Genomic DNA, 26,075 nt, shown 5'->3' with positions numbered 1-26,075 from the left:
TTGTTTCTTTAAATATACAGATAAGACTAGCTAAGTACTTTTGATTTCTGTTTTCATTATTGTTCAGATAGACCTTTTCAAAAAACTTATAGTTGTACATATTACATGGTTATCCTCCAATAACAGAACAATGATATTTTACTTGGTGTATAATGGTGGTATTTTATATACTTATTTATACTTATTGGCAGAACAACTAGATATTGAGTTTGTTGACTACCTTTCTCAAAAGTCTTCTTTAAATGGATAAAATAATCTTTTGCTGTTTCATATTTTTTATCATGTTACTTGATAATGGAGGCATTTATAGCAACTTTTTTTGATCAGTGAAACATTAGTTACCCAGTAAAATAAAAATGAGAACTTTAGAACTAGCTCAGTCTTCTAATGACCAAAAAAGCTGCCACATCTAAGAGGTGTTGTTACATTGGGACTGTTTTCATGTGAGATAAATCATCTCATTTAATTCAGTTAATCATAATTGATAAATTTGAATAAATACTAAATTTTAAGGAAATATTGTCAAAATCATTCTGTAAGTTCAGATAATTTCTGAATCTAAGTAAAGAAATGAAGGAAATATATTGGTATACTGCTGTGGAAGTTTGCTAATTCCTAGGTCACAGTCTCATAGGTCTCAATATTTATAAGCAAATTATAGTACTTGGATTCTTTATTTTAAAATTTTATTTTCAGGTTGGAGATATTACTCATTGGTTAAGAGCCCAATTCTCAGCACCTATATGGTGGCCTACAACCATCTGTAATGTGATTTGTCATCCTCTTCTGACCTGTAGGCATAAATGCAGACAGAACAATGTATACATAATGAATAAATAAATCTTTTAAAAATTTTAGTTTTCACTTTACATATCAACCCCAGTTCTCCCTCCCTTCCCTTCTCCCACTCCCCACCTTTTACCCTTCCTACCCCAATTCACACCTCAGAGGGGCGGGGACCTTCCTTGGGGAGTCGCCAAAGTCTAGCCTACCAAGTTTTGGCAGAACCAAGTTGCTCCCCCCTTTATGCGAACTCTGAAAAGCTAGTTCATGTCCCTGGGATATGTGCTTGTGTCACTGCCAGGAGGCCCCATCAGATAAATTTACATAATTTCCACTGACATTCAGAGAGTCTAGTTGAGTCCCATGCAGGTTGCCCAGCTGTCAGTTCATATACAAGCAGCTCCTTCGACATCAGGTCAGCTGTCTCTGTGGTTTTCCCCATTGTGGTCTTGATCCCCACCTTCTTCATATAATCCCTCCTCCCATAGTACTTGTTGTAGGCTTCACGGACGCTGTAACGATAAGCGACACTTACTGGAAGTAAAACTAAGTATTCATTGTAGAAATTACTCACAAGACACCAAACAAGTAACCCAGACGAGACAAGCCGTTTACCTCTGCCGAACCAGAAGCCGAACTCCAGGAAAAGAGACCGAGACTTCCTGTGTGCTGTCTTTTATACCTTTCCCCGTAACGCCCCCTAGCCATGCCCAAAAGTGGGCCTGGCTAGTGACGTAGTTCCGCCTACGTATGTATACGTCTTTACGTCCAGCCGTATACGTCTTTAGTCCTGCCTAAAGTGGGTGTGGTTAGTGGTGTGGTAAACCGCCCTTTTATTACCTCATCTGTATGCGCCTCTAATAAGTCACATGTTTAATGGCGGCATCAGACTTCCTCCTACAACTTGTAATGGTAAAAAATCAAAATGATGGATTGAAGAGATGACTCAGAGCTTCAGAATACTTGTTCTTACAAAGGAATCCGTTTCCATACCGAGAACTTAGATGATGGCTCAGAACCATCTGTAACTCCAGTTCTAGGGTATGAGATGCATTCTTCTGACGTCTTCATGTACCTGCCATGCACTTAGTATGGATACTTACATGAAGGAAAATCACTCTTACAAAATTAAATTTAAAATATCTAAAAAGTAAAACATTTTAAAAGATATTAGCTACATCTAAATTTGCTTCATGAGAATACTATATTTTCAAAAGCTAGAATTTCCACCAATCACTATAAATACATAAAATTATGCAGTTTGAGAAGCCATTGGTTCATTAAAGTGATTCCGGTACTTGACTACTTTTCTTCAACTCCAAGCAGATACAATGAATGACAAAATACATATAAACATGAAAATGTGTAGAAATTTTGTATACTAATAATAAGCCTCTATTTAATAGACAGTTACATAATATAAAATTAATGAATTTCTTGAAGGGGTTCATAACCATTTTGCCATTCTCTTTAAGACACTTATCTTGTTGAAATGTGATAGATCAAATGTGGTAGTGATAGATCAAATGTACAACTAATAGGGGGGCACCAGTGAGTGACTGCTTTAAATCAGGCTGAAGTTCATAAAATTTGCCATTATTTGGTGTTGTAGAATATTACTTTAACTATGTAAAGGTATGTTGCATATGTTTAATTATGTAAGGGTGTCTTGTATTTGTTTTACCTTGCCTGCTTAAGACACCTGATTTGGATAATAGCAAGCTGAATAGCCAATAGCTAGGCAGGGGAGGGATAGGTGGGAATAGTGGGCAGAGACTATAGTAATCTAGGCTCAAGGGAGGAAGGAGAGAATAAGGAAGGAAAAGAGGCAGATGACAAGGGACAGGGAGGCAGGCAGCTGCCAGCCAGCCTGATACGGAGGAAGCAATGAAAGTAGGACAGACAGAATGGTAGAAAAGTAAAAAGGCCCAAGGCAAACCATAGATGAAGAGAAACATGTTAAATTATCAGCCAGTGGGACAAGCATAAGATGAGTTTGAACTTTCATAACTAACATTAAGTCTCAATGTTAAACTTGGAATTTGGGTGGCAGCCAAAAAGAAAGTCTGCTGCAAAGCATTCTCAAATATTATCAATATATATGGAGAAAGACATGTCATGGTGGTATTCAACTTTAAATACATTACTCAGTTGAGAGGCAGATGTAGACAAATATCTGTGAGTTCAAGCCCAGTCTGGTTTACACAATGATTTCCAGGCCAGTAATGTCACTGAGATCCTGTATCAAAAAGAATAAAAGAGAAAAGAACAGCACGCATGAAGATCATATATATCCATATATTTCTTCTACTTTAACTTTGTATAATGTCATGTTTCTATGGCCAATAAAATCCAAAGATTTATAACTTAATAAAGTCCTCTTGTGTATATGTACCACATTTTCATATCCATTCATCTTTTCATGAACATTTAGGCTGATTCAATTTTCCAGCTATTGTGAATATAGCAGCAAATAAATGACATATTTTCCGGTTAATTGATGTAACTGTAAACATTTATATTGAGTTTGGTAGCCTAGAACCAGAAAGACAAACACCATTTGGTTTCTCTGGTCTGTGGATCTTAGCCTCAAAACTTCAGTTATATTTGTTCATCTTGGGGTATATGTAGAAGCGAGAAAACTAGAAATGTACATTTTGGGGAATATCTTAAGGGATTAGAAGCTAGTAAAATGTAACAGTACTGAAGAAGAAAGGTAGAACACATATTTAACCAGGAAAAAGGGTTGCAAAACTGGGGAGTTGAGGAGGTGGGAAATAATGGCTAATCAAAGTAAGTATGATATTTAAAAAGGTACCTAGAAGCCTACTACATTGTGAATCAACATATTACGTTAAAAAGTATAGAAGTTGTAAGTAGTGCTACTTCTAGAGCAATTAATTATTATATATAATCCAAGTGCCAACGGAGAAAAGACAATAATGGTCTTACCCAAATGTGAATATTGTTAACTACATCATCAATCTACCAGGGAAGATATGATCACAGGTGCAACAGTGGCAGAAAGGTTATGAGGTTTTATAACTCCTGGATTGGTTTTGAAGTCTATCCACCAGAGGTAATGCATGATACCGTAGAATCAGTCTTAAACCAATGTTTAGGGAGTTCATAGACCCTCGCAGAGATATTAATACTATTTCTTTACTAAACTGACATGACACCAAACTGAAGTCTAAACATTTATGCTTATATGCATTTATAAATGCTATTCTTATCTCTAAGCATAAAAGGTCAATTTTGAGTGAATGACAGTGAATTCAGAGACTCATAGCATTACAGTCTTATAACACATGGCCACAGGTTTGTGCTCAGCCCTAAACTGGGTATTTTTACCAACCCCCTAAGAATCAGGAAACCCTGTGAAAGAAGAAGCAGGAAGAATTAGGATAGGAGAAGACATGTGTAATGCTATGTTCCAGGCATGAAACAACCACTGAAAATAAGTTTTCTTAGGAGCTATGTTTTTCTGGTTGCATGCATTGGGATTTCACACAATTTGGCTTCTCAAGAGCAAATCATGAGTCACAGAGAGAGGCATGGTGTCCTACCTACAGTTACTACCTTTAACAATGAATTGGCCCACACATATGAGAATGGATATCTCAAAGCTTGTGGACACAGAGAAAGTCGTAATTAAAATATGCTTCGCAAAACAGAACAAAAAGGCTTCACTGTAGAAAGGGGACCTGTAGGTAGGCGATGGCAAAGGTGAAATAACAGATGTGGAAGAGAAATTACAGCTGGTGGGGTGAGAATAAACAGAATATACTAGACACACACATATATATATAATAGTCAAAGATCATATTTAATCAATACAAAATATGAAAAGAAGAATAATTATCTTGTTAAAATTTTAAGTGAAACTGAGTAATCTTGTCACAACATCTAAAATTTTCTTCCTTATTCCTCTTAATAAAGTGGCTGAGCAAAAAGTCCAAGGACAAACACGATAATTGATAAATCCGCAGAAGGATATGGAGAGTATTATGTATGGAAGATGACATCTCATTTTGCTTAAGACAAAATGAGTTAAATTATTAAATATTTAAAATAGAATTATACAAATCCATTTGCTTTTTCAGCTCTTCATTTTAGTTTCAATTTCTGATATAAGCCCAAGTATGCTACATAGTGCGGTTGATTGATACAGTCGTGTGAATGTCCAGGTCCTTTATTTGAAATGGAGAATCATAAGAAACACGAACTCAGTCTTACATACATTTTATTAATCTCACCTCTGGAGTCCTGGCAATATGTAGGACTTTTTCATTAAATGAAATGTTTAATGATTTAGTGTGCTTTCCTGTTTACTTCTCCCCTCTCTCTTATAACTCCACACTAAAAGCACATTCATATTTTTTGTTTTCCAATTTTTATTAAAATCAGAAACAAACTTGTTTTGCGTGTCCATCCCAGTTCCCTCTACCTCCCCTTCTGCCCTGCCCCCCCACTCAACCCCAATCCCATCACTTTTCTTCTCCCCAGGAATGGGGAAAGCCTTCCATAGGGGAACTTCAAAGTCTGTTATATCATTTGGAGCAAGACCTACACCTTCCCCCTTGTGTCTACGTGGAATGGTCTGGTCTCCAAAAGTTCATTTATATGGTAGGGGTAAATACTGATCTACTACCAGGGACCCCATAGACTGTTGAGGCCTCCTCACTGACATCCACATTCAGGGAATCTGAATCTGTCCCATGCTTGACTCCCACCCATCAGTCTGTGGTTCAAGAGCTCCCCATTGTTCAGATCAGCTGTTTCTGTAGGTTAAACAAGCCCAGTCTTGACACCTTTGCTCATCAGTCCTCCCTCTCTGTCACTGGGTTCCAGGTGTTCAGCTCAGTGTTTAGCTGTAGGTGTCTGCCTCTGCTTCCATTAGTCATTAGTTGAAGGTTCTGTTTCCCAGACTCTCTGGCAGTGGGATTGTATGATGATACTCCCCAGATGCATGTCTAAAATCCATATGTGAGTGAGTAGATACCATGTTTGTCTTTTTTGTGAATGGGTTACCTTACTCAGGATTGTTTCTTCTAGTGCCATGCATTTGTCTGCAAATTTCAAGATTTCATTGTTTTTTCCACTGAATAGTACTCCATTGAGTAAGTGTACCACATTTTCTCTCTCTGCTCTTCTGTTGAGGGACTTCCAGGGTACTTCCAGGTTCTGGCTCTTACAAATAATGCTGCTATGAATATAGTGGAGCAGACGTCCATGTTGAATGAAAGTGCATCTTTTGGGTAGATGCCTAAGAGTGGAATTGCTGGGTCTTGTGGTTGATTGATTCCTATTTTCCTGAGGAATCTCGATACTGATTTTCAAAGTGGTTGTACAAGTTGGCACGCCCAACAGCAGTGGAGGAGTCTTCCCCTTTCTCCATGTCCTCTCCAGCATAAATTGTCATTGGTATTTTTTATTTTAACCATTCTGACAGGAGTAAGATGGTATCTCAGAGTTGCTTTGATTTGCATTTCCCTGATGGCTAGGGATATATTATCAATGCTTTACTCTGAGGTAATGCCTGTCTTTGTAGTTGAGGCATGTTTCTTATATGCAGCTGAAGGAGGAATTCTGTCTTTGTGTCTACTCTGCTAGCCTGTGTCTTTTTGTAGGAAATTAAGACCCTTAATATTTAGGGAGATTAAGAACATTGAATGTTAATTCTTTTTTGTTTTGGATTTGTTGGTGTTGGTGGTATTGTGTGTGGGTACACTCTGCTTTTTCTTTTGACTTTTGGTAAAGTGGGATTAGTTAATGCCTTTGTTTTTATGAGTGTATTTAACTTCTTTAGATTGGAGTTTTCCTTCCAGTACTTTCTGTGGGGCTGGATTAGTGGATATGTATTGCTTAAATCTGGTTTTGTCTTGGAATTTCTTGTTTTCTCCATCTATAGGGATTGAAATCTTTGCTGGATATATTCGTCTGGGCTGGCATCAGTGGTCTCTTAGTTTTGGTAAAGTATCTATCAAGGACCTTCTGTCTTCTATGGAGTTTCCATGGAGAAGTCAGGTGTAATTCTCATAGATTTCCCTTTATATGTTACTTGGCATTTTTCCTTTGCTGCTCTTAATATTCTTTCATTGTTCTGTATGTTTGATGTTTTGATTATTATGGGATGAGGCGACGTTTTTTGTTTTCCGTGCTATTTGGTGTTCTGTAGGCTTCTTGTACTTTCATTCACATTTCATTCGTTAGGTTGGGGCAGTTTTCTTCTATGATTTTTTGAATATGTTTTCTGTACCTTTGCATTCAGTTTCTCCTCCTTCTTCTATACCTGTTATTCTTAGGTTTGGCATTTTTATGGTGCCCCATATTTACTGGATATTTTGTGTTAGGGATTTGTTGGACTTATGATTTTCTTTGGTTGATGAATCTATTTCTCGTAATGTATGTTCAATGCATGACATTCTGTCTTCCATATCTTGTATTCTGTTGGTTATGCTTGCATCTGTATTTCCTGAATGTTTACCCATCATTTTTAATTCCAGCATTCTGTCCACCTGTGTTTTTTATTGTCTCTATTTCAGCTTTTAAACCTTGAAGTTTTGAATTGTTTCTTGTAATTTTTGGTTTATTTTTTCTTCCATTTTTTAAAGGATTTTCTCAATTCCTCTTTTAGTGTCTCCATCATCTTCATGAAGTTCTTTTTAATATCTTTCTCTTCTGCTTCATCTTGTGTTGGGATGTTCAGATCTAGCTGGTGTAGAGTCCCTAGACTCTGTTGGCATCATATTGGTTTTTCTGTTGTCAGATGTGCTGTTATATTGTCATCTTCCCATTCCTTCTTCCAGTGGGTAAAGGTGGGGCCTCTCACTCTCCCAGTGGGTATGGGTCCAAGGCTCTCTTCTGGTGGGTGCAAGCAGGTCCAGTACTCTGATGGGTCTCAGGGTAGATGCAGGTGGGTCTGAACCACTCTCCCTCCTGGTGAGTGAGAGAGGAATTAGAACAGAAATATCTGATACTTGTGTTCGCTTGGTCTGTTTTTGGGTGAGTCGACTGGCCTACATTCCCCAAGCCAGGATATCTCAGAGTGGGCAAGAGGAAGTTGGGTCTGAGACAGGTACCCAAGCTCACCTCTCCCCTGAGTGGGGGCGATATCAGTGGACTGGCATTTGATTGCTTGGTCTGCAACAGGCAAGTCAACCTGCCTACAGTCCATAAACCAGGAGATTTCAGAGTTGGCAAGCAGAAGTCTCACCTTAAACAAGCTCACCACTTCCCTGAGTCTACAAACATGCTCTTAATAAATCACATATATTAAATCTTCACTTCAAATACTCCTTATACAAAACTTTATCTAAGACATGGATTATGTTAAATGAATTTTTTATAAATGAAACAAAGGCAATTTTGTGATTTAAATATGAATGGGATTGAGAAGCAGAAGACTAATCCACACATGTGAGGTCATTTAATGATATTGAAGTATTAAACAAACTTAGTAATATTTGGCATTCTGTAAGACACATTTACTATCTCACTTTGACAAACTACTTTCATATATGATATCCCAATGGAGATAAATAATAAGAAGAATGAATGTTGAAGTTTACCTGGACTTAAATTATGCATCGTTGGGGAGGTAGATGAGAGACAGGGGAGGAACAGGAAGAGAAAAGGGAGGGTAAATTGTGGTCAGTATGAAAAATAAATGAAAATGTAATTGACTAAGATTTAAAGGAATAAAATATGAAAGAATGCAATCTCAAAACTTTTTGAAGGAAAATGGATTGAAACTATGATTTTTTTAAAAAAGGAAACAAAACTAAGTCAATATTGAATAAAATCTTAAAGTTAGAATAAATAAATGACAATAGAAGATGCTATATTTTACTTGGCAGAACTGGAGATATGATTCAGCAGCTAACATCAGTGTTAGTACTATAGTAGCCTTTGGTTCAGTTTGAAGCACCCTCATGACAGTTCACAAACATCTATAACTCGTGTTCCAGGGATTGCAGCTTCCATTTCTGATGTCTGAATTCACCTTCAGGTAAAACATTAATTTACATAAAATACAATAAATATATCTAAAATATTGAGTGTACAAATTTATTAAAAACAAGATGACTAAACTTACTAGGTTTTTCCTTACAAATAAACAATTTTAATATTAACAAACTCCAAATTCATCTCCACACTGTTCCAAAAGTTGTATTTATTGCACAAGAAATAAAGACTGTGAAAAACAGCTGAAAACTACAACCACAGTAAACACTAATGAAATATGTTAACATGTCAACTTTAAAAACACAATAAAATTTTTTCAAAAATGAATTAAAAATACTAAAAGATAACTAGTAAGATCAATTAACATAAATAAACAAGTATCTGTGTAAAACCTAATTTCTAAATACTTCATAAAACTGCCTCATAATTCATACAGAAAAGAGTAAATAAATACAAAGGTAAATGTATAAATAAATATCTTATTATTTTAACATACTCACAAAAATTGACCAACCTTAATAATAACTGAGCACACACAGAAACCATGGTTAGCAAATCCTAATTAATTTACACTAAAGGAAACTGTATAAATAAGTGTCACAAAGCAAACACTTGAAGCAAGTCTAAATCAGCTCTAAAATCTATGTATGTTTTATATCATAAAACAAAGCTAAACAAATATTAAGGACTTGAGGCAGGCCACAAAATCATAGGAAATCCTTGGCCCTTGATAAAGGAGAGAAGATGCTTACTCAGACATATTGTTCTGAGAGTCTCTTGGAAGCCCCTGACCAAACAAATCAAAAGGAGGTTCCATGTATGTGTCACTGGAGTTTCTGTAAACCTATGAGTGTTGACGGAAGTATTATTACCCCATGTGAAATATATATGCATACGTGAAGCTTTTCTTTCTATATTCGTACCTTCTGTGACTGTGTCAGGTTACATACTTTCTTTTTTGGTTTTTCGAGGCAGGGTTTCTTTGTATTGTTTTGGAAGCTGTCCTGGAACTTGCTCTGTAGACCAGGCTGGCTGCAAACTCACAGAGATCTGCTTGCCTCTGCCTCCCAAATGCTGGGATTAAAGGCGTGTGCCACCAACACCCAGCTCAGGTTATATACTGAAATGTAGCATTGGGAGTTATGATCCCAGAATAAGAGACAAAAATATATCCATAAGTACAATTAAACAATTGCACAAACCTAAATTCAATGAAAGGTTTACTGTGTGTTTATATCTGTGTGCATATGCTTGTGCATGTTCGTGTGTGCATGTGTGTGTGTGTGTGCTATATAATATGACTTTTTCAAATATACTTAGTGTTATTTATCTCTACTTCCTCTCTCTCTCTCCGTGGGTAAAGGCTGACTCTTGCCCATTTTCCCCTTCCCTTACTACACCCCTTGTCTATTTCTCCCACCTCTCCCCACTGTCCCTGTTCATAATGAGGTAATCCACACCTAGAAAGAAACATGCTGTATGTTGTCTCTTACTGCTGGATCTAAACTCAAAATCTTACACTTGAGTATATAACCTAAAGTTATCTCACAATGTAGAAAAATAGAAAATTATCTAAGTAACTTTTTGAAATGCAAGTTAAGAGCCACTAAAAGGTTACATATAATGATTATTCAATTAACTGTGATTTTCCCTTGAGGAGTCCATAAGTATATTTGGATTTGTCTTATTGTTTGTTATTTTCCCTTGTGGAGCTGATATTTACACCTGATCATGTCTTACTTCCTGTGAATATTCCTTACTGAGGCCAGAACTACACTTTGACTATGTGACTCTCTGTGATTCTTCCTTAAGGATGCATACCAAAACTTTGGTATGACTTATTGTTGTGACTCTGCCTTGAAGAGCCCTTACCTACATTTTCTGTCTCACTTTCAAGACACTTGCTTGAGTTATCCTCAACTATGCTCATGGCCATCTATCTCTTTATGGCTGCTTCCTCTTCCATGTAACACAATTGCTTATGACTACTTTAAAATTATCTTCAATAAAATCTCCTCTAACTCTGCTTTATTATGTTAAACAGGACTGAAATTCTCATCAGTATTGAAAACATGAATTCTACTTTGGCCTACATTAGGTTTCCTAAAAATCTAGGGGCATTTACTAGGCTAGTGAAAGTAGCAGAGTGGAGTTGTATCTCTACTGACAGATCCATTATCTAAACACAATATGGTAGCGCTAAAATCAAAAGAAGGTAATCACTAGAAGTTAAGAAATATATTTCTAAATAAGAAATGAGTTGAGAAACACAAAAAAGAAAATTAGTAAATATTTTCAAATGAAAATACTATATAAAAATTTTGTAAAACATATTCATGAGCTGTGCACACTATTTCAGTTAACAGTGAGTGCTGCTCTGTATTTTGTCAACTTAACGCAAGTAAAGGTTTCTAAGGAAAAAGGACCCTCAGATGAAAAATTGGCCCCTCATCAGAGTGGCCTGTAAACACGGCTTTGGAGCATCTTTTTAATTAATGATTAATGTGGGAGACAATAGTTCACAGAAGTTTTGTGCTACACCTTGGCGGAAGGTAATGAGTCCCATAAGAAACCATGTAAAGGCTGATTCCCAATTTCCAGAGAATCAACCATATTTGTATAGCAAATTGGCTATACAAATTTGTGCACCCAGAACAATGGAAAAGTGTTCACCCCTTTCCCCATATCCTGTCCAGCATAAGCTGTCATTTGTGGTTTTGATCTTAGCCATTCTGACAGTTTTAAGATGGGATCTCAGAGTAATTTTTGATTTGCATTTCCCAGATGGCTAAGGATGCTGAACATTTCTTTAAATATTTCTCAATAGAGAAATCTCTGTTTAGAACTGTACCACTTTATAAATTTGGATTATTTGGCTTTATAATGTCTGGTTTCTTGAATTATTTATATATTTTGGAAATCAGCCTTCTATCTGATATGGGGTTGATAATGGTCTTTTCCTGTTCTGTAGGCTGCCATTTTGTCCTATTGAAAGTGTCCCTTGCCTTACTGAGGCATTTCAATTTTATGATGTCCCATTTATTTTTGACGTTATTGTCTGTGCTACTGGTATTCTGTTCAGGAAATTGTCTCCTGTGCCAGCATGGTCAAACCTACTTCAAACTTTCTCTTCTATCATGTGGGGCATATACCCAAAGTATGTTCCTTTCTTTCACAAGAACACTTGCTCAACTATGTTAATAGTTGCTTTATTTATAATAGTCAGAACATAGAAATAAACTAGATATCTCTCAACTGAAAATGGATAAAGAAAATGTGGTACATTTAAACAATGATTATTATTCAGCTGTTAAAAACAATGACATCATGAAATGTAAGGCCAATGGATGAAAGTATAAAGAAGTCATCCTCAGTGAGGTAACCCAGACCCAGAAAGATAAACATGATTGATGCCTACCCATTTGCCATCAGAGAGACTTCATCTAGTAACTGATGGAAAGAGATGCAGAGGCCCACAGTCAGATATTAGGCTGGGCTTGGAGAATCCTGCTTGAAGAGATGGATAAATGATTGTATGAGCCATAGAGGTCAAATATAGATGATAGATAGATAGATAGATAGATAGATAGATAGATAGATAGATAGATATAGAACCCTGGACTGACACTGCTTGGTTGGCCAAGAACCTGAAACTAGATAGGGCATGGACCTGAGGAAAGCCAAATACTATTTTTCCACTATAAAAGTAAGAGCAATAAAATCACTCCAATTATATTCTGCTGTATCCAGAGATCAATGTCTCAATTAATAATCATCACAGAAGATTGTTTCTGCAGTACATGAGAATTAATACAGAAACCCACAAATTGACAATGTTCAGAGAATGCAAGACCTTGGAACATTCAGTCCTAATTGAGATGTGTTCCTAATAATCTCCTCTGCATCCTGGGAATTCTGTGAAAGTGGGGATAGAAAGTGCCAACTGGTTCAGCCACTTTGGAAATCAGTATGGAGATTCCTCAGAAAAATGGGAATAAACCTACCACAAGACCCAGCAACTCCACTCTTAGGCATATATCCAAAAGATGCCCATTCATACAACAAAGATGAATGTTCCACTATGTTCATAGCAGCTTTATTTGTAATAGCCAGAACTTGGAAGCAACCTAGATGTCCTTCAACCGAAGAGTGGATAGAGAAAATGTGGTACATCTACACAATGGAGTACTATTCAGCAGAAAAAAATAATGGAATCATGAGATTCGCAGGCAAATGGATGACACTAGAAGAAACCATCCTGAGTGAGGTAAACAGTCACAAAAAGAGAAACATGGCATGTACTCTCTCATATATTGATTTTAGCCATAGATCTGGGGAGTGCCAGCCTACAATCCTATGGCCAGAGAGTCTGGGAAACAGAAACTACATTTAGTGGCTGAACGAACAAGAGGCAAACTCCCTTGGTTAAGTACTGAGCTGAACTCAAGAAAGCCAGTAACAGAGAGGGAGGACTGATGATCAAAGAGATTAAGACTGGGCTGGTTTAACCCCCAGAAACAGCTGACCAGACAAAGGTTAACTCTTGAATCCCAGGCATTAGCCTGGGAATCCAGCATGGGATTGATCAAGACCCCCTGAATCTGGGTGTCAGTGAGGAAGCCTAGGTAATCTATTGAGCCTTGGGCAGCAGATCAGTACCCATCCCAATTATACACACGGATTTTGGACTCCCATAGAACAATGTGAGGTGCACTCTCACCCTGAACTCTTGGGGAAGGGTCTAGGCCCTGCCCTATATGAAATGACAGACTATGGACACCCCCATGGAGGGCCTCACCCTCCCTGGGGGAATGAGGGGATAACAGGGGGGGTTGGGGGGAGGGCACAGGAGGAGGGGAGGGAAAGGGAGAGGGACCTGGAACTGACCTTTGAAGCAACCTTGTTTCTTATCTAAATTTAAACTGGAAAATAAAATTTAAAAAAAAGAGTAAGAAAAAAAAAGAATCAGAAGGCATGGAATACACCAAAAAAATAAGGGTTTCTAAACACAACAGGATAAATGTGCACTGAACTTACAGAGACTATTGTCAGCATGCACAGCCCCTGCACAGATCCAAGCCAGATGGAGTACTGTCACTTAAAGAGAGAAGTGGACACAAGCTCCGATCTCTAACTCAGAAGCTATGTGCAAATGACAAGTGCTTGAAACAAACAAAATGTGTTTTCTCCCCAATAGAGTTTCAGTAGGAAAACACAGAATGCACTCCATGGTATCTTCATGCTTTTGTTTTTGTCTCAAATTGCTTTATTTGATCATTTTTTTAATTGCTGATCTTTGGCTTGCATGATATGGTTTCTGATCTTCTGTTATTATGTTCCTTGTTATCTTGTGTACTCGTGTCACTCTCTGAGTATGCATTTCTCATGCTTTCTCTTCATTCTTGTTTGTTGTGTTTTTTGAAGGGGTTATTTTGTTTGCTTGTTTTTTTTTGTAGCTTAGTTACTGTTTTTGTATCTTTGCTTGATTTATTTGAGAGAGAGATAGAGATAGAGCGATAGAGATAGATAGATAGATAGAGAGAGAGAGAGAGAGAGAGAGAGAGAGAGAGAGAGAGAGAGAGAAAGAGAGAGATGCTTAGAGATTGATGTCTGGGAATGATCTGAGAGGAAATAACAGTGGTAGGCCAATTATCAAAATATATTGCATGAATGAAGTTACTTTAAATAAAAATAATACAGGTACAGAACTAAAAACATTGCAAAAATCTGACCCATGTGGAATATAAAAAATGTTATCTCATTCATCCAAATTGAGATTATGAGAAGGTAAGCAGAATAGAGAATAGGGCAAATGAGGAGAGGCCAATATGACAGCTAAGCAATTCAACTGTTCTACCATGTCAATAGACTGAGTATAATTAACTACAATATATTGTACAGTTTAAATGTGAAATAAGAGGATTTATTCAATGGTTAATTCCCAAATGCATGGGAAGGTAGAGGTAATTATGTTAAAGTATGGGTACATACACACACACACACACACACACACACATATATATATATATGTGAGAATCATCATTCAATAACAGTGTCTATGTGTCAAAAAATAAATAGAATAATATGTAAACTGATGCAAATGTTAAGTATTTCATCAAAACACAATGTCTACATAAATTGGGCAATACTAATAGATGGGATCATTAGGTTTCAATCTAATTAAAAATTATAACATGATCTTAGGGTATTGCAAAATATATTCATAAGAATTTTGCCTTATTACTTTGAAATAATTAGTCTAAAAGTGTTCTTTGCTTGCCTGACAAGTATTCAAATCAGTACTCAGATTTATTGTTGCCAAATTACTTGACTATTTTCCAGAACAAAGGATAATAGTGTTCATAGAACTACATGAATATTCAACAATCAGAGAAGCAAAATTCCCAGTATCTTTATTCCAAGAACAAAAATTTATCAGGTCTCCAATGAAGCAGGAAATAATTCATAATGAGATAATCAATCAATCAACTGAAATTCTCAAAGAACAGACACAGATGTTAGAATTAGGAGATAAAGACATAATTTTATTATGTAAGTAGAAAAGTTCAACTGCAATGTGAAATGGAGATGTAACTCAAGCATTACTGCCAAAGATGAGACTTACAAAATGTACTGGAAAATTTGAGAGCAAACACACATTATTTTTTGCATTTAAAAATAAGAAGTCTAGCAACATTTGTTGAAGATTCTTTGTTTTTTCCATTGTAAAATTTTAGGCCTTTGTCAAAGATCATGTGTTCATACGTGTATGTGTTAATGTCTGCACGTTGAATTTGATTCCATTGGTCTATCTGTCTATTTTGGTGCCAATACCAAGCTGTTTTCAGGACTATAGCTCTGTAATACAGCTTGAAGTCAGGGATGGTGATGCCTACAGATGATGCCTTGTTGAACAGGGTTGTTTTTGCTATCCTGGGTCTTTTGTTTTTCCATATAAAGTTGAGAATTGTTCTTTCAAGGTCTGCGAAGAATTGTGCTGAGATTTTAATAGGAATTGCATTAAATCTGTATATTGCTTTCAGTAAGATTGCCATTTTTACTATGTTGATCCTACCTATCCAAGAGCATGGGAGATCTTCCCATTTTCTGAAGACTTCTTTAATTTCTCTCTTTAAAGACTCAAAGTTCTTGGGATACAGGTCTTTCACTTGTTTGGATAGAGTCACCCCAAGGTATTTTATGTTGTTTGTGGCTGTTGTAAAGGGAGATGTTTCTCTGATTTCTCTCTCAGACCTTTTATCATCTGTTTATAGTAGGACCCCAGATTGATAGCTGTGTGGAAAGTATGGAACTGATTCAGACCCACTGAATGTAGGTGTCATTGAGGCCTAGGTAATCTATGGAACTTTGGGTAGTATTTATCCCTGGTGTACAAATAGACTTTGAGTGTCCATGCCACAATATGGGAGGCTCTCTCAGCCGGGATTCTTGTGGGAGGGCCTAGGCCCTGCCCCGGATGAAATGACAGACTCTGGAGATCCACCATGGAGGGCCTCACCCTCCCTGGGGATCAGAGTGGAGATTGGGTTGGGGACTGAGGGGCCTGGTTGTGGGGGTGGGTGAGGAGAGGAGAGAGAGGAAGCTGGGATTGATATGTGAAACAAGCTAGTTTCTAACTTAAATGAAAAAGGAAGAGAAAAAAAGAAAAAAAAACAAGAAGTCTACAAAAAAACAATAACAATTATTTTTAAAGAAAATACATTAGGTTGGTTCTGCTGCTGTGATAAAACTAAAAGAAATGATTTATTTCATCTTACAGTTCCATGTAACAGTTCATCACTGAGGGAATTTAGGGAATGAACAGAGGAAAGATTCGCAGATCAAATTTGCTTACTGGCTTGCTGTCTTTCACTTGCTCAGATTGAATTCTTACATACCTTAGTACCACTTGCCCAGGTCTATCACCTCCTACAATAAGCTCTCTCCCAAGTCAATCATTAATCAAGAAAATGCCACACAGATTTCCCCACAGCTCAATTTTATGGAGACAATACATTAGTTGAGGTTAATTTTCCCCAGTAAATGCTAGTTTGTATCAAGTTGACAAAAACTAACTAGCACCAAAAAGAAAGTTAACATAAAATTAAAAAAAATTAAGATGAGGTTAGCAGTTAGACTAAAGTTAAAAATATGTATATTCAATGTTATCAAGAAGAAACAAAATTTTATATCATGCATTGGAGTAGAAAGTATAAAATGGTGGAACCATCTTAAATAATAATGTTTCAATTGTCTAAAATGTTGATCATAAGCTGGAGAGATGTCTCAATGATATGAGCACTGAGTTCCTTCAGAATTGGTTTGATTTGCAGCACCTACCCGGTAAGTCCTAATTTTATGTAATTGCAGTTTCAGGGCACCTGATCCTTTCTTCTGACCTCCATGGATATCTGGAAACAACTGGTACACAGAAAGTCACACAAGTACACACATATATGCATAAATAAAAATAAAATAAGTCTTAAATACAAAACCTTCAAAGAAGAGTCTATCTTGCCAGATGGTGGTAGTGCAAGCCTTTAATCCCAGAACTTGGGAGACAGAGGGAGCACTACCAGCCCAGCTGAGAAAAGTTCATTAAAACTGTATATGTTTATTTATACACTGACTTATGTGCATTACATGTTTTAGGTGGTAAATAGCATGATTCCTTGTGGATTCTTCAGACATCCACACTGTGATTTTATCCATCTTCCAGATTCTCCTGTATTTAACTTCGTCCCCATTCCCTAAAGAGCCTCCTGAATTTTCACTTGTCCTCTATCAGATCATTTGAATCATACCATTCCCTTTTAACCTTTTGCACCTTCTTCTGTATTTACCTCCCTTTCCCTCCCAAAGGAGAACAACCATTCCCATTTTCCACATAGACAGAAAAGGAGGATGCAGTAGATTTAAGACCTTATGCAATCAATCTCTTTCCCAAGCCCCAAGAACCAATTATCTATTTTTGATCATCACAGTTTCCTTAATTTTGGCTTTTCCTTGGAGTTATATGAGAGAAAAGAGACAATCTTATGCCTTTTAAATTACATTTTTCTTTCACTTACATAATGGTATTTTGACTGTTTACAGTCCCTTGGACATTGTCTTTCCTTAATTCCTTAATTTTCTTAAACACAATAACATACTGTTTCTTTTTCTTTTTCCTTGCTTCCGAGAAACTTACAGTCTAACTAACTTTCATCAACATTCTACATCGAGGCTCCGAGGATATCTTGTTTGTTTTCCATTAAAACATCCTTTGGTTTTATTGAAATATACCATGTAGTAAATCATAGTGAATCTTGGGGGTGGTATCCAGAGAAATTATGTATATTTCATTTTTTTTACTTGAACAAAAGTTTAAACTATAAATATTTTAAAATATATTATTTTTCCTATTATTGATAATACATTTTTGGGTCACACAACATATCCTGAATATGATTTCCTCTCCTTCTATTTCTCCTAGTTCCTCTCCCCTTCCTTTACTATCCAAATAAACTCCAATACAGTCTCTGTGACTGCATATGAGTTTAGATATTGTTGGTCTAAAGGTCCTTGTTTTCTTGGTATCTTTCATCTCTTCTGCCTTTTACCCTTTGTCTGCATAATCTCCTGCAAGGTTCTCTGAGCCTGAGGAGGGACATTTATTAGAGACATTCCAATTGATTTTAAGTGTTCCAAGGTCTCTCTATGTTTCCATAATGTTTGGCTGTGGATCTCTGTATTTGTTCCCATATGCTACAGAAGGAATCTTCTCTGATGATAGCTGAACAAGGTGCACTGTTCTATGAGTGTAATAGATTTTCATGAGGAAACATTTTAATACTACTGTATTTTCTTAAGAACAATGCTACTTGTTTTCATCTTATGCCCCTTGTCACCTCAGGGGTTTGTCTGGCATGGGTTCAATCTCATAGACTGTGCCTTAAGTCACATTAAGTATTGCTTGGTTACTCCCACAAACTTTGTCCACCATTGTTTTAGCATATCTTGCATGAAGGACACCATTGCCAGTTAAAGGGTGTGTGGCTGGGTTGGTAATTATATTTCTTTTAGTAGCATGCAGAGTAAGAGTACCTTTCTGTATCAAAGACATTAGAACATAGGTGTAAGGGATCATAGGCACCAAATCGACTTTTTCTTTTTCTATTTTTGACAGTTTTTATTATATATTTAAATTAGAAACTAGATAGCTTTCCATTTCAATCCCAACCCCCTCTATCTCCCCTCCATGCCTACTCCTCCTCACCAGCTCCGCCAACCCACCTCCCAATCCACACTCCATTCTCCAGGGAGAGTAAAGCCCTCCATGGGGGATCTCTAGAGTCTGTCATTTCATTCCAGGGAGGGCCCAGGCACTCCCCCAAGTGTGCAGAATGAGAGATTATCCCTCATTGTGGGATGGGCACCCAAAGTCCATTTGTGTACCAGGGATAAATACTTATCTACTACCCAAAGACCTATAGATGTCCTCGGTCTCCTCACTGACACCCTCATTCAGGGTGTCTGGATCAGTCCCATGTTGGCCTCTCATCCAACAGTCTGGGTACAAGGTCTCCCCCTTGTTCAGGTCAGCAGCTGTCTTGACCCCTTTGCTTATCCCTCCTCCCTCTCTGTCACTGGGTTTCAGGAGTTCAGTTCAGTCTTTAGTTGTGGGTGTCTGCCTCTGCTTCTGTCTGTCACTTGATGGAGGTTCTAGAATAGTATGTAAGATAGTCACCAAAACCATTATCAGGGAGGGGTATTTAAAGTAGTCTATCCACTAATGCTTAGTTTGCCAGTTAGTGTCATCCTTGTGATTCTTTGGAGATCTCACTAGTTCCAGATATTCCCTCAAACCTAGAATTACTAACTCTCATCATGCTCTCCTCTATTCTTCCCCCAACTCAACTTTCCTTCTCCCCCATATCCTCCTCTCAACTCCTATTTTCTCCCTCTCTTTTTCCTGGCTCCCTTTCCTCTCCCCCATGAATGCTCCCAATCTGCTCAGGAGATCTTGCCTCATTCCACCTTCTCTGAGGTACCATGCATATCTCTCTTTGGGTCCTTCCTGTTTACCTAACATTCTGGCAGTGGGAATGTAAACTGACACTCGCCTGACTCATGTCTAAAATCCATATATGAGTGAGTACATACCACGTTGGTCCTTTTGTGACTAGGTCACCTCATTCAGGATGGTTTCTTCTAGTGCCATCCATTTGCCTGCAAATTTCAAGATTCCATTGTTGTTGTTTTTTCCCCACTGAGTAGTACTCCATTGTGTAAATGTACCAAATTTTCTCAATCAACTCTTCAGCTGATGCACATTTAGTTTGCTTCCAGGTTGTGTCTATTACAAATAGTGCTGCTGTAAACATAGTGGAGCAGACATCCTTGTATGAATGTGCATCTTTTGGGTAGATGCCTAAGAGTAGAATTGCTGAGTCATGTGGTAGAGTTATTCCTATTTTCCTAAGGAATCTCCATACTGATTTCCATAGCGGCTGTACGAGTTGGCACTCCCGCCAGCAGTGGAGGAGTATTCCCCTTTCTCCACATCCTCTCCAGTATAAACTGTCATTGGTGTTTTTGATTTTAGCCATTCTGACAGGAGTAAGGTGGTATCTCAGAGTTATTTTGATTTGTATTTCCCTATTGCTATGGATGTTGAGCACTTTCTTAAGTGTCTCTCAGTCATTATAGTCTCCTCTATTGAGAATTCTCTATTTAGTTTTATAGGCCACATTTTATTGGATCCTTTGGTGTTTGGAGACGTGCTTCTTGATTTCTTTCTAGATTTTGGAGATCAGCCCTCTGTCAGATATGGGGTTAATGAATGTCTTTTCCCATAATGTGGACTGCCTTTTTGTCTTGTTGACTGTGTCCTTTGCCTTGCAGAAGCTTCTCAGCTCATATCAATGAGTTGTGTACATGTTGTTTTCCACAATGGTGCATTACTGTCAGTTTGTGAAGAGCAGCCTATAGTATTGGCAGCAGCAGCCTATAGTATTGGCAGCAGCCTGGTTTCTTCAGGTATTCCCATGGGACCCCTTTGGCCAACAACTCAATTAGTTGTAACCCAGTCCCCGGACTGGAAGCTTCATTTGGTGATAAGAGATGGCCATTTGGGAGATCTGTGTCTCTCCCATTATTTGGTGTTTTCTTTTAGATTACACACACACACACTCACACACACATATACATACATACACACATTTATATATATATATATATTTCTATTATATTATATTAGGTTTCCTCATTACACCTCAATTGGCCCTTAAATGATTTTTTTCCTTCAGGGAAATTGATAACATAAATATTTGACTTTCTTTCATAATTTTGTTACATCAGTTTTTCTCTGATTTTTCTTTTAATTTCATTTCAATCTCAGTAGCTTTCTTGTTTCTTAAAAGTGTTGTCAGTAATTGCTTGTTTAATAATGAGCATTCATTTCTAATGAGTTTGCTAAATTTATTTTTCTTGAACTCAAAAATATTGGTTTTAAAACTAATTCCTGGTTTCATCTTATCTATTTTTAATAATTTTATCCTAAAATATTTATTTGATGATATTTAATTCAAGTAAAATATTACCGTTTTACTTTGTTCTCTTGTTATTTGAAAGGAAACCTTTCATGAATTCAAATATTTTCCTCCATATATTAAAGTATTGTAACATCATATTTATTTTAAAATTGTTGTTCCTTCTTAAGCATTCCTGTTAAAATAGTTTTATTATTCTTTAAATTTTCATAAAGTATATTTTGATCATATTCATCCCCACTACTCCCTCTAAATCCTCTCAGATCTACGCCAAGCTACTAGTTTCCCCAACTAGTGTCTCATGTAGCCCAGCCTGACATCAAACTCACTACATAGCCAAGGATGACCTACTGAAATTCCTGTGCTCACCACCTGTGTTCAAGGTTTAGCAATATGAGTTGCAATGTCTGGCTTATGTGGTATTGGAGATAGTCCCAGAGTTTTGTTTGGTAGCAACTGAGATTTATCTCCACAAATTTTATTAATTATCTTTTATACAATGTATTTCTGTATCTTTTCTATGTTTATTTGCGCAGAACTGACTTTCATGGTATAGTTTGCTGTGGCACTCAATGTATAGTAATGATGTGTGCATATCCCAAGTTATAGTGAGGCATATACACTGTAACTGAGGTATACAGAACACACACACATTTTGGGTTTTGTGCAAGTGGACATAATGGTTTAAACAGTGATGGCATTGCATAAGTATTCACTTCTCAGAACATACCTCCATCAAAGGACCCAACTATTTTCTAGGAAAGTTAACAATCACATAACTTTATTGTTGTACACTGTTAATTTTTTCTAGTATACTATTAGTTATTATTGCTACTTATTTTGTCAAACATATAAAGTACATTTTTCTCTATGTATGTATGTATGTATAAGAAAAAATCATAATTCGTGGTTTGGTGTTACCTACAATTTCTTTCAAATGTTGAAATGTTTTGGAACAAATTGCCTGAAGATCAGCAGACTACTCTATCATCTGTTTAAGCTTTTCTTTCTCTCTGCTGCCTTCACATTTAAGTACTGGGTCATGTCTGTGCAAATGGTTTCCTCCAGACAAACTACATTCATTAATTTACCCTGTGACCCCACATAGATTTAGTCCCCTTTCTATAGGATTTTTGGATTCATGTTTTAGTTTCTTTTTCTGGGAGTGATTTGGTATTGACTGCCTGAAGAAATCGACTGCCCTCTGCTACTTTTTTCTCTTTGACAACCTTTCAACCTCTGTTCCTTCTGCATTGTGCCTACAGGTTGTCAGTAAAGGTAGTAGGAAGACAACAAGAGATGTGCTGCAATTTTTTTATTAAAGAATTAAAGTGTTTCAGAGAAGGTTCTCTTCTTCCAATCGTGCTGGTATTGTTGAGACTTTGTTAAAGTGTTTGATTTTATGATTATTTTTGAAAAAGGAAGAGGGAATCTAGAAATTTGTAACAATAGTTTTCCAAATCTTTTTCTCTCATTACTATCTTTTAGTTTTAATGAAAAATATATGATTTGAAAGTAAATTCCTTAAACATTCTCAATATTCTTTTTAAAGCATTCTTACGTTAACACACACAGTAAGAAAACATTAGGCATTTTTATGAGTACTTAAATTAAAACGACCTGAGATAAGATGATTCAGATGAGGAATAATATTAGTGGATAGTGTAGTTTCTGTAAGACATTTAAAGCAGAGTGTAAGATTATATAGCTTGGCATGAAACAATACAGGGATAATTGGAAGAACAAAGGTGTAAGATTAAATATGTCTTGAATTCAGCTGTAGTGATTCTTTTATGAGAAGCATAAAAAAATAAGAGCAATACGGAATAATTAATGTCAGATCCGCAATTGAGGGCAAAGATAATATGATAGTTTATTATTCAATAAAAAAGTCCCACTCATTTTATGAGGTTCTACTAACATTGTGTCTCGGTAATGTCAAAGCTATAAAACTTTTACAGAATCTATGATACTTTTTATGCTACATATTTGAATGTTGGTGATAAATTTTACAAATGCTTACTTTGTTAATATACACCAGTTAGATCTAAAATGACTATATATTAAATAAATACAGGAAATCTCTAGAAAAGTTGTACACAAATACATAATGATGGCAATTCATTTGTGTCTATACAGAGTGGTGATGATTTCACAGCAAAAAGCATGAAGTCAATTAGAAAAAAGAAGTATGTAAAAGCAATAACATACAAGTTTCAGTAAGATAATGCTGTGTTTTATAAGGAGATTTGGATATAACTTAATAGGATCCACCAATGCACGTGCACAAATAATCTATCCAATGAGCGGAAATTTAGTAGACATACAACTAGAAGAAGAGGGATCTTAAAAGCCAGCACTGCTTATCAATTCTTCTTAGATTTTTAGTTTACAAAACTAGGAAGTAGTAATTTTATGTTGTTTAAACTATGTGCTGGTTTAAATTATTTTTCTTCTTTTTTTAGCGATAGAAAGAACTTTATTTGAAACTCTGATCTACCAAGTTAGCGTTTTCCAACAACTACGGGAGCAGAGACCTTCACAGGCTTCATAATCTTTTGTTTAGGTGCTGCTTTTGTAGGGGCTTTAGCAGCAGCCATTGCAGTCTTCTTCGATGCCTGCTTAGCCTTTTTTGCTTCCTTGGCAGCCCAAATAGCCTGCTCTTGCTGAGCTTTCCTGACTTCTGGTTTCTGATTCTGCTTGGCCATGATATCAGCAAGGGATGCACCAGTGATGGCATGCTGGAATTTGGCTACACGACAAGTTCGTTTTTTATGAATTTCTTCTGACTGTCCTTTTGTGTGTTTTCTTCTGTAGAGGACAGTCCAGTTTATCTGCCAAGGATTCCTTTTGGAAAGGAACGCGGATTCGCATTTTGCTTTAAGAAACTGGAAAACCTTCCCGTCGGTCCTGGCATAGAGCTGCCCATGTCCCGGGTAGATCTTGCATCCGCCGAAACTTCACAACTCATCCTTCATGGTGAGATGCTGCCTGGCCCGAGGGAAGAGGGTGTAGAGCAAATTATTTTTCTTCTAATCACTTAATTATTATTGTATATTTATTGACTCCTTACTTAAACATCTTCTCTCAGTTTTTTTTCAGTTAATGATTAATTCATTTAGACCTTTTTCCTCATTTGTCACACACATATTTTTATAACTTTATGTTTATGTTTATCAAGTAATCTTTTTCAGATTAAAAATAAAAATTGCTGCATGGCACTAGAAAAGTAACCATCCTGAGTGAGGTAACCCAGTCACAAAAAGACAAACATGGTATGTACTCACTCATGTATGGATTTTAGACATGGATCAGGAGACTGCCAGTCTGCAATTCCACTGACAGAGAGTCTGAGAAACAGGAAAGAATTTAAGAGAGATATGCACGGTACCCCAGAGAAGGTGGAATGATGCAAGATCTCCTGAACAGATTGGGAACACGGCGAGGGGTGGGGGGGAAATGGGAGCAGGGAAGAAGAGAAGGGGAGAAGAGGAAGAGAGAGTAGGTCATGGGGGAAAAGGATGGTTGAGTGGGGGGTAGAATAATAGGGGTAGAATAGAATGAGAAATACCAAAATAGAGGCAGTCATAGGTATGAAGAGAGATCTGGCACCAGAGAGACCTCTAGCGATCTAACAGGATGACACTAACTTGCAAGCTAAGCCCATTAAATGCCATTCCTGATAATGAACTTGACATATACCTTACATGCCATCCTAGAACCTTCGTCCAGTGACTGATGGAAGTAGAGGCAAACACACACACAGCTAAACACTGAACTGAACCCATGGAACCCAGTGACAGAGACAGAGGAGCGACGAGCAAATGGGCAAAGAATGGGCGACGAAACCTGCAAAGACAGCTGATCTGAACAAGGGGGAGCTCTTGGACACCAGACCAACAGCTGGGAGGCCAGCATGGGACTGATCCAGACTCCCTGAGTGTGAGAGTCAGCGAGGAGGCCTGGGCAACCTATGGGGCCCTGGGCAGTAGATCAGTATTTATCCCTGGCATACAAATGGACTTCATGTGTCCATAACAAAAAGAGGGATGATCTCTCAGCCTGAACTCTTAGGGGAGTGCCTGGACCCTGCCCTGAGCGAAATGGCAGACTCTGGATATCCTCTATGTGGAAGGAAGTGGATAACACAGAGATACTGCAGGTTCAATTGAAGAATGTTTCTGTAAAGTAAATTAGGAAATAAAGTGCATAACAAACATTTTTGCTTCACAGTACATACAAATGCTATATTTGTACCACATTATTTTCTGTCTTCTGTTGAGTGTGCAAAATCAAAATGCTTTACTGTAACAGGGCACATACCATCATTTGAATTTACTTTATTTTCTAAAACTGTTAATCAGGATTGTAGACATTGAGGTCAGCAATGGACTGCAACACCCTGGGTTTAAACTACAGGAAGGAAAATTACTAATTATTCTCAGAACCTCAGGTGAGTCTTAATGGTTTTTCGGGGGAGGCAGGTGTATCCATTGCCTTGAAATCTGTTGTTGCTAACTGATTAGTGTGGTGGTTCTTACTGCTGGACTGGCTGTGGGCACTGCATAAGCTGAGATAATAATGAGGTTTGCTGCATTTACTGATCATTAATTTGATAGGAGGTTTCTCTGTAGTACATTTCTATAACTTCTTTAAAAGTGGTAATGAATCCTGTTAAACTATTTCAGCCAGAGTTCTGTAATATCCTATATACTTCCTTTCCATTAATACAGTGCTAAATCTTTTCACAAAGAATATATTTTTTTCTGAGGAAACAACTTTCTTTCC

At 37.1% G+C, this 26,075-nt stretch overlaps 1 pseudogene; it reads right to left on the bottom strand.

Annotated features, from left to right (window-relative positions):
* Positions 1-23,791: 23,791 nt before the first annotated feature.
* Positions 23,792-24,265, bottom strand: LOC101825714 (annotated as a pseudogene).
* Between the last annotated feature and the right edge of the window lie 1,810 nt (positions 24,266-26,075).

The sequence above is a fragment of the Mesocricetus auratus genome, unplaced genomic scaffold (genome assembly GCF_017639785.1).
Source record: "Mesocricetus auratus isolate SY011 unplaced genomic scaffold, BCM_Maur_2.0 Super-Scaffold_100003, whole genome shotgun sequence".
In the NCBI taxonomy this organism is placed as follows: Eukaryota; Metazoa; Chordata; class Mammalia; order Rodentia; family Cricetidae; genus Mesocricetus; species Mesocricetus auratus.
Note: the sequence above shows the minus strand (reverse complement) of the source record. Positions and strands in the feature narration are given on the sequence as shown.